Source organism: Calidris pugnax, unplaced genomic scaffold (assembly GCF_001431845.1).
Source record: "Calidris pugnax isolate Ruff unplaced genomic scaffold, ASM143184v1 scaffold44, whole genome shotgun sequence".
Lineage (NCBI taxonomy): Eukaryota > Metazoa > Chordata > Aves > Charadriiformes > Scolopacidae > Calidris > Calidris pugnax.
This window is the reverse complement of record NW_015094506.1, coordinates 1140522-1152011: the sequence shown is the minus strand read 5'-3', so window position 1 is coordinate 1152011 and position 11490 is coordinate 1140522.

The following is an 11490-nucleotide window of genomic DNA, read 5'->3' as shown; positions in this document are numbered from 1 at the left end:
CCTTTAAAACATTCATATTTTAAAATAGAGAAGCATTTCTCAAACGCAGTTCTCCTTTCAACTTTTACCTACCACTGCTGTTAAGAGGCAAATTTCAGGTTTTTACAACAAGCAGAAATCATGCGTACCATGGAGGTGCTCTCATATGTGTGCCTTAAGTCTTCTGATCATCAGCCTTGGTGCATTAGCATTCAAGAATGCTAGAAGTGCTGTCAATTTTGGTTTCCTGTTGCAAAGCTACTACTACTTTTGGTTATATGTTGTGCTGTACAGAGGAGAGTGCTGGTTTCCTAACCACCTAAAAAAGTAAGAGTAAAAAATATAAGATGTCTCCCCGTTCTTTGTTTAAACCCGGATGGTTTTCTAATTCAAGTCTTTTTTCTCCAAGTAGAGCTGTCAACTAGCCTTTTTAAATTTGTGTTTTAAAAAATCGGTAGGTAGGGAAGGCACGCAGTATTAAAATTCCTCTGCTGAAATATAGGTGGATCTGCAGAAGCGTTTTGGCCACACCAAAAAGACAATGTGGTTATTGAACCATCTCTGCTTCTATGGAAGGTTACCGAGAACTCAGAAATGCCCGATAATGTATGGTGTGCTTCCCTCCTTTCCCCAGAAGACTGAAAAAGCTTTGGTGAATGACTGCTAGGGTCTTTTTTTCTTCTTTTTTTTTGTTTTTTTTTTTAAGATCTGCATCTTCCCCATACCCCTGGAGCTGTTGCTCACCTCTGTCCAACTGCAGGCACTCCTCTGTCCCCTGCCTAACTGCAGTAGATTTGGTCACCCGTACGATGACCAGCAGCAGGAGCTTTGCTGGCCTTGGGGCTTGCATGGGACATCTGCATTAAGCCTGCCTTCAGCCAGTGCGATAAAACCAGCCCTTGGATGCAGGCTTCTTTTTCAGTTAGAACACACAGCTCGCTGCATTTTTCTTACTCTCTGCCTGAGAACAAGATGTTTTAACTTGGACCTGCCAAAACAGAGCTACCGCCTCTGGTGAAGCAGAAGGCATCGTCTCTGGTGGTGGCTACCATGGCGCCTTCCTCCTGTCTGTGCTCAGGGGGCTTTGCTGCAGGGACGGGTGCTGTGCAGCTGCAGCCAGCGTGGCCCAGCGCTTCCTCTCCTGCCAGGAACCGGCTGCTCACCACGTGCTCGGGAGCTCCTGCAGGTGCTGTTGCCATCACCGTTAGCATAGCGTTAAACAGCAAACAGGAAAGCACTCTGGGTTTTTGGTGGTGGTGGATGACATTCAAAGAGAGCCCCCTAAATGCATCCCCAGCGCTGGGGAGTGCTGGTTGCCAGGGTGCAGTGTGTGGCAGAAGGGGCAGCCCTCGGCCCCTGGGGTGGGTGAGAACCCCCCGGGAAGGCCGTCCCTCCCATCAGTGTTCCAGACTGGTGGGATGACCCGTGCTTCATTTGCCGTAATGGGTGGCAGAGCTGGGGTGCAGCTGATGGCCTCCTCCTCTTTGACTTGCCTAAACTTTGGCTACTCCAGGGCTCCCAAACTCAGCTTCCCCCACGGGAAACCAGGACCCAGCCAAGGTACACGCTTGCCATGTTATCTGCGGGGGTGTGTTTGTGCACCCCACTCTTTGGGAGCCTGGTTTGCAGCCCAGTGTCTAACCTGTGTCGTGTTTATCACCATCCTAAGCCTCTTGGGAGTTTGTGGGGTTTTTTTTCCTCTGCCTCGATCTCTCCTCTCCCTGCTTTAAACACGGCTCCATGCACACCGCTTCCTCCTCCGCTGGTGGTCCCAGGCTGGTGTTCTGGCCCAGGAGGAACAAGTGATCTCTGACACATCTCTGGCGCAGGCACCCCCCCGGCCTCTCCTCCGCTCTCCTTTGTTCCTCTCAAACATAAACACACTTAACTGGCCTCTTCTCTTCTCCCTCCGCCCCCCCAGCCTTCAAAGCGATCAGACACAGCAATATCCCTCCTGCGGCATGTGCCAGCATGCTCCCCTGAGCGCAGAAGGAAGGCTTCAATTAACCACTGGGCCCTGCCTGTACCTGGCATTCGCTTTGCTCTCTTGAGCCCTGTCCCAGCGCCAGGGCTTTTCATCACCAGCCCCTCTGGTTTTCTGCCTGGAGAGGTGGCAGCGGGAGCTCTGCAGCTCCCCAGCCAGGGTGACACCCCGGTGCAGGTGCTTGGTCCCTTGCATGGTGGGAGGGAGGGGAGGATGGTAACCTCCTGGCACCCACAAAGCACCAGCAATTATGTGGTTTCTGGTGGGTTTTTTTTTTCTCGTTTTTTAATTGCAATATGTAACAGGAGGGTGGGAGTCATTCCCTGCAGCTGGGGGCAGTTCTGAGCAGTGTGTGAGCGGAGGGAGGCAGGAGCAGAGGGCACAGAAAAACCCCTGAGCTCCCTGGGCAGATGTGCAACTCGCCCTCCCCAGGCACCAACCAAGCAATGCCCGGCCTGAGCTGCTGCTTCTGCTGGCTTTTGGTGGCGCTGAGCACATCCCCATCCTACTGGACCCTCATTCCCAAAGCCCAGGAGACTCCTTCGGTTCATGTTGTATATAAAGTTCAAAAACCAAAATAATCACTAGTCTAAATTGCCGAGATTAGGACCAGAAAAGGGAAATGGAGTCATCTGCCAGCACTTAATCTAACATTTACTAGCTCAGCAGAAGACACACAGGGGGTGGGCTGCCCTCTCTTAGACACTGAGGCAGCTGGGGTTATTCAGCCTGGAGAAGAGGAGGCTGAGGGGAGACCTTATTGCTCTCTACAACTACCTGAAAGGAGGTTGTAGAGAGGTGGGGGTCGGTCTCTTCTCCCAAGTCACAGGTGACAGGACTAGAGGAAATGGCCTCGTTACACCAGGGTAGATTCAGGCTGGATATTAGGAAAAATTTTTTCACCAAAAGGGTTATCAGACATTGGAATGGACTGCCCATCCATGAGGCACTATCCCTGGAGATGTTCAAAAGATGCGTTGATGTAGTGCTGGGAGATATGGTTTAGTGATGGTGTAGCTTTTTGTTTGTTGTGTGGGTGTTTAGTTTTCTCAAAATTAGGTTGAAGGACGAGATGATCTTTAAGGGCCCTTCCAACCTAGAAGATTCTGTGATTCTGTGTTTGAGTCAGCCTTGTGATGGAGCCTGTTCCTAAAAGGACTACTCTTCTCCCCAACCCCTCACCCCAGCTGAGCTACAGCCTGCATCCTGCTTCCCACTTGGGCTCAGCTTTGCCCCGGAGGTAGTTGGAAGGGGGGAAGCGTTTTCCTCCTCTCTCTCCTCCCGTGGTGCCTGGGGAAACTGAGGCACCGACCCTTTTTTCTTCCCCTGTGCAAGCTGTGCGTCTTGTCGCAGAGCCATGCTCTTCCTTTCTCCCCTCTCAGCCCCAGCAAGCCAGCTTGGGGTGGGAGGTTGGGTAGATTGGGCTTTCTGCTCTTCCCTGTGAATCGCAAACCTGGGGAACCTGTTTCCCTGCTGTGTGTCAGGAGGGGAAGAAGAAATAAATGGGGAGGGGGCCCCTGCTGACGCCCAAGGGGAGGGAGGGATGAAAGTCCCACAGGGGAAGATGTGGGTCGGGTGTGTGTGCGATAAGGTCCCAGCCCTGATGCGTTAGAGCAGCAGCTTATTACCTGAGTCAATTAAGCAGTATGAGATTACCAAACCTGAACCCTTGTAGGGAAGAGCCGCCCAGGGAGAACAGCAGTCTGGCGGGCATTGTGAACATACACACTCGAGGACAAGACATTAGGGTTTTATGACAAAATTTAAGGGGGAAGGGAGGGAGGTGAAAAGCAATCATGTGCAGTACTTGGAATAAAGAAGGAGGATCTGGATCTCTGAGCCCTGCCTAGCCTGCACCCTACGAGGGATTGAGTAAAGCTTTCTATGTCAATGCAAGCACCCCAGTGTGCTTCTACCCCAAATTGTTGCTCTTCTCCCCCGAGGGCAGAGGGAAGACAAAACCTCCCTGAGTCCTGTGGGCAGCAGCATCCCTCTGTGTCAACCATCCAGGAACCCTTCAGGTTACAGCAGTTGGGTCTCTGGGTACAAACACCACACCTCGTTTCTGTTTCAGTCCTCAGATGGCAGGCTCCAAGATGTACTGCCAAAAATAATAAAATTCCATAACTTTTTATGACCCTTTTTGCAGTTGCAGGTAGAAGGAAAAGGTGGGTTTCCCAGCTGGAGGAATGCCTTGTCAATAAATCACCTGGTTACCCAGCTCCTGGCTTTTTAAAAATTGTAACCTGTTTGTGCTTTTAATCTTAAAAAAAAAAAAATAAAATTAAAAAAGCAAGCTGGTTGTTTTATTTTTGACTAATGCTTATTATTGTTGGGCTATAAATTTGTGACATTCACAGACAAGTTATCAAGTTTTAAAATCATAGGTAGGCCGATCAGTTCCTCTACTGTTCCCCTGCCAAATCCTTAACCACTTCTTGGATGAGGAAGAAAAAGTATCACTGTAAATTATTTTTTTCCTGGAGGGTATTTATGCTGTAGTTGTTGTTAAAGGGATTTTCTCCATTCACCTCTCATAGGAGGTTTTTTCTTTTTGTCAGGCAGATACAAAAAGGACTGTGAGAAGCACTTTCTTCTCCATTTGGATTTTTTTGAGTATTTTCTTCTCCATTTTGAGTATTTTGAGTATCTATCTGTGTACTTTGAGTCTGGCCCAGAAAGGACTTTGTCTGTCTCCCTCCTGACATAAGATGCTGCATGTCTGCAGGGCCAAAGCCCCTCCATGGTGGGGGCACTGAGCCCTGGGGTGGAGGGGAAACCTCTCCACCCATGGAAACCTCTTTGCCCAGCCCGGGATGTGGGGCAGGTGCAGGCAGAGCTGTGCAGACAGCGCTGGGTGCTCTCCTCCCCTGAGGGCCTGCAAAGCTGGTGGGCACCGTTGTAGCGCAGAAACCCCCTCAGGGAAGGTGTCTCAGGGAAAAGGGCTGCAGCACCTGTAGGGCAGCCAGCCAGGCCACAGAGGGGCAAGCAGGGAGGGAGAGAGACCCTTGCCCACAGTCGAGTGGTGTGCTGGGAGCTCTGCCCTGCTCTGGAGAGGGCTTGTCCCTCCTCTATCCCCCATCCCTCCCCTCCTCAGTCCCAGGGCTGCAGATGACCTGGGCAAGGCTTCTAAAAATCCCTGCAGATGACCTGGGCAAGGCTTCTAAAAATCCCGTTATTTCAGGAGACACGCAGGAATCTGGCTGCTCTTCCTGCCAGACCTCATGAGCTCTTCCATTAATGGTCAGTGGATGAGGCAGAAATTTTATCTTGATTGAGAAACATGAAGCCTTGTTTGTGAGACAAATACTCGTTTCCTCAGGCAGGAATTCAAACTATTTGATGATTATCAATAGTAGCCAAGAGCATCATTGCTGCCTCCTTTCCTCCCTGCTCCTCTGGCAGAAAGTGAATCCTCTGTCACCGACTGGTTCCTGGAGAGAAAAGTTTGGTGTAAGGCTGAGGCATTCAGGTGCATCTTCAGAAAGCAGCTTTCAGCACTCTGATCCACCACTGACTTGTGCAACCTGTAAAAATTCATTTCATCTCTCTGTCTTGATGGCCTATCTGCAAATGGGGATAAAAATCACTTCCTTTACTCTCACTTTTTATTGTTTTTTCCTGTTTAAATGCCAAGCTCTGATTCAGGGACCGTTTCCTTCTGCACCTGCGAGCGCTGCTGAGCATGGTGGTACCTCTGCAGAGCCTGGTCTTAGCTGTCCTGAGCTCAGCACCAGCCCTGCAGGCCCTGCGTGTCTGACTTCTCCTGCGGCTTCTGGCACTGTTGGAGGGATGGATTCATTCCTGTCACGATCTAAAATGAAAACAGAAGAGCTTGAAGCTGTTCAGAGTTTCAAGTAGTCACTGCAAAACTTAGAAAAGTTTTTTTTGTAGTCCTCTGGCTACAAAGCAGAGCCTCTGAGCCAGATCATCACCTTGAGTTCAATGCCAGTGAGGTGCCTGAATTCCACTGTGCTCTGAGGATACAGGACCTAGACTTGTGTGAAATGCTAAACATGCCACCTCACTTTTGCCATCTGCACATGTTCTTGTGCTAAGAGACAGAAGCTGGGAGTGTCAGGTTGCCCAAAGGGATGTTTGGATCTCACCATCTCCATCACAACAGAGGATGAAGACACAACCTCTTGTTCTTGGCATGCAAAACTCCACTGAGTGTCTCTGTCCAGGTGCAGCCTTGGCTTCTCTGCAAGAGGACAGGACAGTATGAGAGCAAGCTGAAGCTAGCAGAGAGGTGAGACGTGGACAAGAAGTGCAGGGAGGGCAGCCTGGGACACCAGAATTGCCCCCTGCAACCTGTGGCATGCCCCATGCAGTGCCCAGGATCTGACCAATTTGCTGAGGAAAGTCACTGTCACTCGAGTGCCCTGCTGAGCATTTAGGCTATGCTGCTGCTCAAAAAGCCACCCATGAGGCAAGGAGATCAGTGAGGAAGAAATGGGAGCTGATAAATGAGTTAGCCCTAATATTGATGCCCGCTGTAGAGGCAGGGAAGTCTAGGGATCTTCCCATCATACTTCTACAAGCCTGTCTCAGCAGAGACAGCGGGAGATTCAGGAAAAGGGGCTGGGCAAGTCCTGGAGGATTGAGTCCTGCTTTATCTGTACTCAAATGGTCCTGGGTGTGAACAAGTTAACAAAGTTTTTGGACATCTTCAGTTGTGCAGACAGCCAGCAAAGGCTCTTGGAGGACTTCTGACTGTCACAGTGTTAGGCCAGGACTATTCCTGCCTCCCTGACCTGCAAGGGTAATGTCTAGTGAGGAGGAGTGGTGGCTGGGTTGGATGCTGTGGTGTAAAACCATAATCTGATGCAAGAAAAAAACAGGCACTGTAAGAGAAAATACTCCGGTGGCAGCTTCTGGCTGGTTCCAGCTCCCTCTGCACAAAGGGATTAAAGCTGTGCACAAGGCAGCCTGAGGCAAAAAGGTTGCCACCAGTGGCCTAAACCAGCTCCCTCTGGTTACCCTCACAGTGACGTCAGTTTCCCAGGCAAGTTGGGGTGCCGTGGGGTGATTTTCCTCCAGCAGATTTTCTTTTTGCTGATAAAGCCTGTTTGATAAAACATAGCTGGACTTCACACCAAATTTGTCAGGGAAGGTGGGAAAGGAGGGTGGACCAGGGAAAGGGACAGTGTTTGGCTGATGTTTTCAGCAGGAAACATTTCAGCAGCACGTGTCAGCACATGGGGTTTCGTGCTGCTTTGCTTCATGAAGGACTTAAGAAACTCCAGGGATCAAATTAAAACACTGCACTTTGGGGAAGAAAACGTTTAAGGGAGGCCTTTGCTTCCAGCGGGAAAGTAAAACAAAAACAAAAGCCTTGTGGATCAGCCGGATATGATTTTCTTCTTCAGTGACTTGTGTTTGCCGGGGAAATGGGAAATTATTACTGTGCCCTGAGGAGTGAGAAGAGCCCCAAGGCCTCCCCAGCCCCAAGCCAGCCCCCGTGGCAGGGCAACAAGCCACCTCCTCCATCTCCACAGCACGCAGGGACTCTGGTGCCGGTGTCCCCTCAGCTCTGCCCTCCTCGCCTGTGTCCACCCGGGAAGGCCTGGCCTCCATGGCACCCCCGGGGATGAAAGGCTGGATTCAGTTTGTTTTGCGTTCACAGGGCCAGGCGGACCCGCCTCCCCCCTCCCCGACTTTGGTGACTCATCCGAAGAATTTTAATCTCCGTGGTCTGTCTGTAGTTGTAAAATATAATACCAATGGAGTTGGGCTTGTTTATCCCGAAGCCATGAAACTGTTGTCAGAAGAAATTGATACACACTACTGAGGGGGAAAAAAAGTGCTGCTGCTGGGGAGGATTTGACTCGAAGACGGCACTTCAAATGGAAATTTCCCTGTTTGAAGTGGATACGTTTTTCATCTCTCTGCCTTTCTTTTCTTTTGCGCTGCAGGAGTGGGGACTGGCAGGGTCTGTTTGTGGGAGGATTAGCTCCCCTTGTCAGCGGAAGGTTTCCACTGCTGGCCCCAAGGTCCCCTCGCTGCTCCAAGAAGCCCTGGAGAAAATGGTGGGGAGAAATGAAGGGCCTTGTGTGGCCCTGTTTGGGACGCACCCCAGCCCTTGCCCTCCCACCCCAGGCCTGTGAGCCAGGAGGCCTCCATGTCTGACCAGCGCTGGGCACGGGGGGATCTGCCCATGTAAAGCACCAAGCCTATCCTCGGCACCCCAGATCAAATCACAGAGCCTTCCCCTTCCTTCAAAGACATCTGAAGCCTAGAAGAGGCAGATCAAACATGTAAATTTGAACTGAGATTAATTATACATTTGCAACTGGAGGGGGGTTGCAGGGGGGGAAGCACCATTAAGGTTTGTCTGCATTAACTATGCCCGTGGGGGTGTTTCTTTGTCTTTGCATGTGATGATACTTCATGAGATACCAGGTCTGGTTCCACCAGATCTCTGGAAAAGCCTTAGAGGCTTCAGGAAACTCTGCGAATGCGTTTCAGCAGGAGGCAGACAAGGAGAAGGGAAGTGTCGGCACCGCTTCCTCGGAGGAGCGCTGGAGCAGCCTTTGTTGAGTGGCTGGAGGCTAGTTCTCAGCTCCCGGATTTCAAACAGGTATAATTATCACTTGGACAGGGTTCAGGACTCGGAGGGAGCTGCCAGATCTTTCATGAGGGGGTGAGTTTGTCCCACTGAATCTAAGATTAAAAAAAAAAGAGAGAAAAAGAGAGAGAGAGAAAGAAAAAGAGAGAGAGAGAAAGAAAGAGAAAGAGAGAGAAAAAGAGAGCAAGAAAGAGAGAAAGAGAGAAAGAGGCAGAAAGAAAAAGAGAGAGAGAGAAAGAAAGAGAAAGAGAGAGAAAAAGGAGAAAAAGAAGAGAGAAAGAGAGAAAGAGGCAGAGAAAGAGACAGAGAAAGAGAGAGAGAAAGACAGGAAGGAAGGAAGGAAGGAAGGAAGGAAATGATTTAACCATGTTGGTGTTGTCTCACATCCATAACATGTGAGGTAGAATATACTGCTAGTGCTTTCTGATAGCCTGGTTTATGCACGCTTTCCCTTTGGAGCATGTTTGTAATATTTTAATGTATTTAACCTGGCTGAAACAAAGAGTTCCAGGAAATTTCTTATTCTCCAAAGAGTTCCATCCCAAGGAGTCTCAGAAAAAAAACCACATTTGATCTTCCAGGGATCTCACTGACTGTCTAAATCTTTTGAGCTTTTTCACTGCCTTAGAAGCTGACTTTCCTTAAACCTCTCCAAGTAAATTCTAAGTCCAATGGATTTCCAGTCACACTTTTCATGGTGTGAATGCCTTAAGCCTTCAGATCTGCCAAGTCACTTCCCTAATCGTTGCGATCAAGTCACCGTCAATATTTGAGCTGTATTAAAAGTCAGGGCTAGCTGAAAAGAGGGTTTGCATTTTTCCCAAATGTTTTTGGGAAAAAAATAAAATCAAAACTGCCTCTGTTTTGCTGGCATGGTTTGATACAAATACACGTTTACAGTATTTTCAGCTGTATACTTTCAAACTGAAAATGACCTTCAGAATGATTTACAGAATAAACATTTTCTTATCTGTAAAAATTAGTTCAGGTATAAAATAAAATATATCATCCTGATGATTCCTGGACACAGGTTGCTGCTGCCATTGTCAGACCTGAATGACATGTTACACCAGATGTTGATACAAGATGCCCCTCTGCCCTGCCCCACGCTTCAAACCCCCGGTCCCCAAACTGGCACCTGCTATAGTAGGTGCTCTGTGGCATGTGCCCTACACATGCATGCCAGACTTGATTACTAAACTCTTACTTTATCTCTTGCAATTAGGAACAGTGTAGAAAATTCACCAGTGACTTTCTTAGAGGTGCTTTTCTTACCCCGTGCTTCAGCCATGGAAAGTCTGGCCAGAGACCCCACTTTAGACCTCCTTCTTGGGAAAAAAAAAATGCCCCTGAGACTGAATGTTCTCTTAGTGCCACCTTCCCAGTGGGCCCATGTGGGTAAAACCTTGCGATCCTTTCCCAGCACATCAACAGGCATCTCCTTTAACTCAATCTAAAGCCCTTTTCCCCAACTGTTCCTGTCCAGCTGCTCTCTGCAAATGCCTACTCCACACGATGCCACGCGGGTGGTGTTGCACTCACCTAATCTGCACTCTGTGTGACAATCTCCACCCGGCCACAGCTTCTGATACCCATCACTCCACATATGCAATAACTTTATTAGGTTTTGTGGTGATTACTAGCTGATGAAATGACCTAAACTGTGACCTTTTCACCAAAGATGCAAATGTGAAAATGTGCTCTTTAAGACCTCAGGAAAACTCCACTAAAGTCTGCAGAAAATAACCAATGCTAAAAAGTTTCCCGATAATAAATTTAAAAACATTTAAATGCAATATTTTTTTTCAATTGCAAAGACAAGATATTTCATTAATCTCTGAAAACACTGACCATCCCTACCGTGGAGTAATTCAGCCATTGTGTGGTGATGGCATTGCCGCTGTTTTTCTTGTCCTTTCGACACAAGCTCCCCCAACACATGTAGCTGCAACTTAGCACCCTTGTGAAACTGGCTTTTGGTAAAAACTGAACCAGCTGGTAACTGAATGAGATTCTCAGACAGGGTACTATAAACAACATTTAATAACCTTATGCTTTATGGGCTTGTTAACCTAAATGGAACTTTTGAAGCTTTCATAGCGCTGCAAAATGCAAAACTATGGAGCACGCTGCACATAAACAGAGGGAGATACCTCTGATTTGTACAGCATGTCACGCCGGCATCTTGTAGGCGCTCAGCTTTGATCTGTCCTAAGAGGCCCCTTGGGATATGCCACCACCACTTGCATGGAGCATCACCCCTCCGAACCCAGGGGTGCAGCATTACCCAGCCCTGTTGGGACCGTATTGCTGGGGCTGGGGTCCTGAGGGAGGCAATAGTGGATCTGGGCAGGGCTTTTCATGGCTTTTTGCCTGGGTTCAGCAATGGTTTGCATTAGTCAGCAGAAGGGTGCTGATGGCAAAGAGGATGCTGGTGCCATCACTGGCATGACAGACTGACAGAGAGATTTCTTTGTCCCTGCCATCCTTGCTATATCTGTAATCTATGAAAATGCAACAGAGTAGAGTAGATAGAGTGGAATAGAATGGAACAGAATGAAATAGAATGAGAGATGCAGGTGCCACCTCTGCAGAACCAGTGCTGGGTAACGTGCAGGGCAGATTTATTTATGAGTGCAGGGGACATGGGCACTTCCACTCACACAAGGGACAAGCAGCCCAGCGAGCTCATGGCAGTGCCACGGCTGCAACCAGCTCCGGGTAAAGTGGTACAGGGGCAGCTCAGTGATATTTTCCAGTGAGATGGGGCAGGATCTCCTGGTGTTCCCAGCACAGAGGCAAGAGGAGGGCCAAGCTGTTGTTGAAAAGGAATGAAAACCTGAGGCTGAAGTAATCTGGGTTTATTGCTTGGCTCCTGGCAGCAGGTGGGCTGAGCACTGTAATCATCCCCTCTAGAGCACAGCCTGCTCACAACTGCTCAGCACTTTGATAAGAA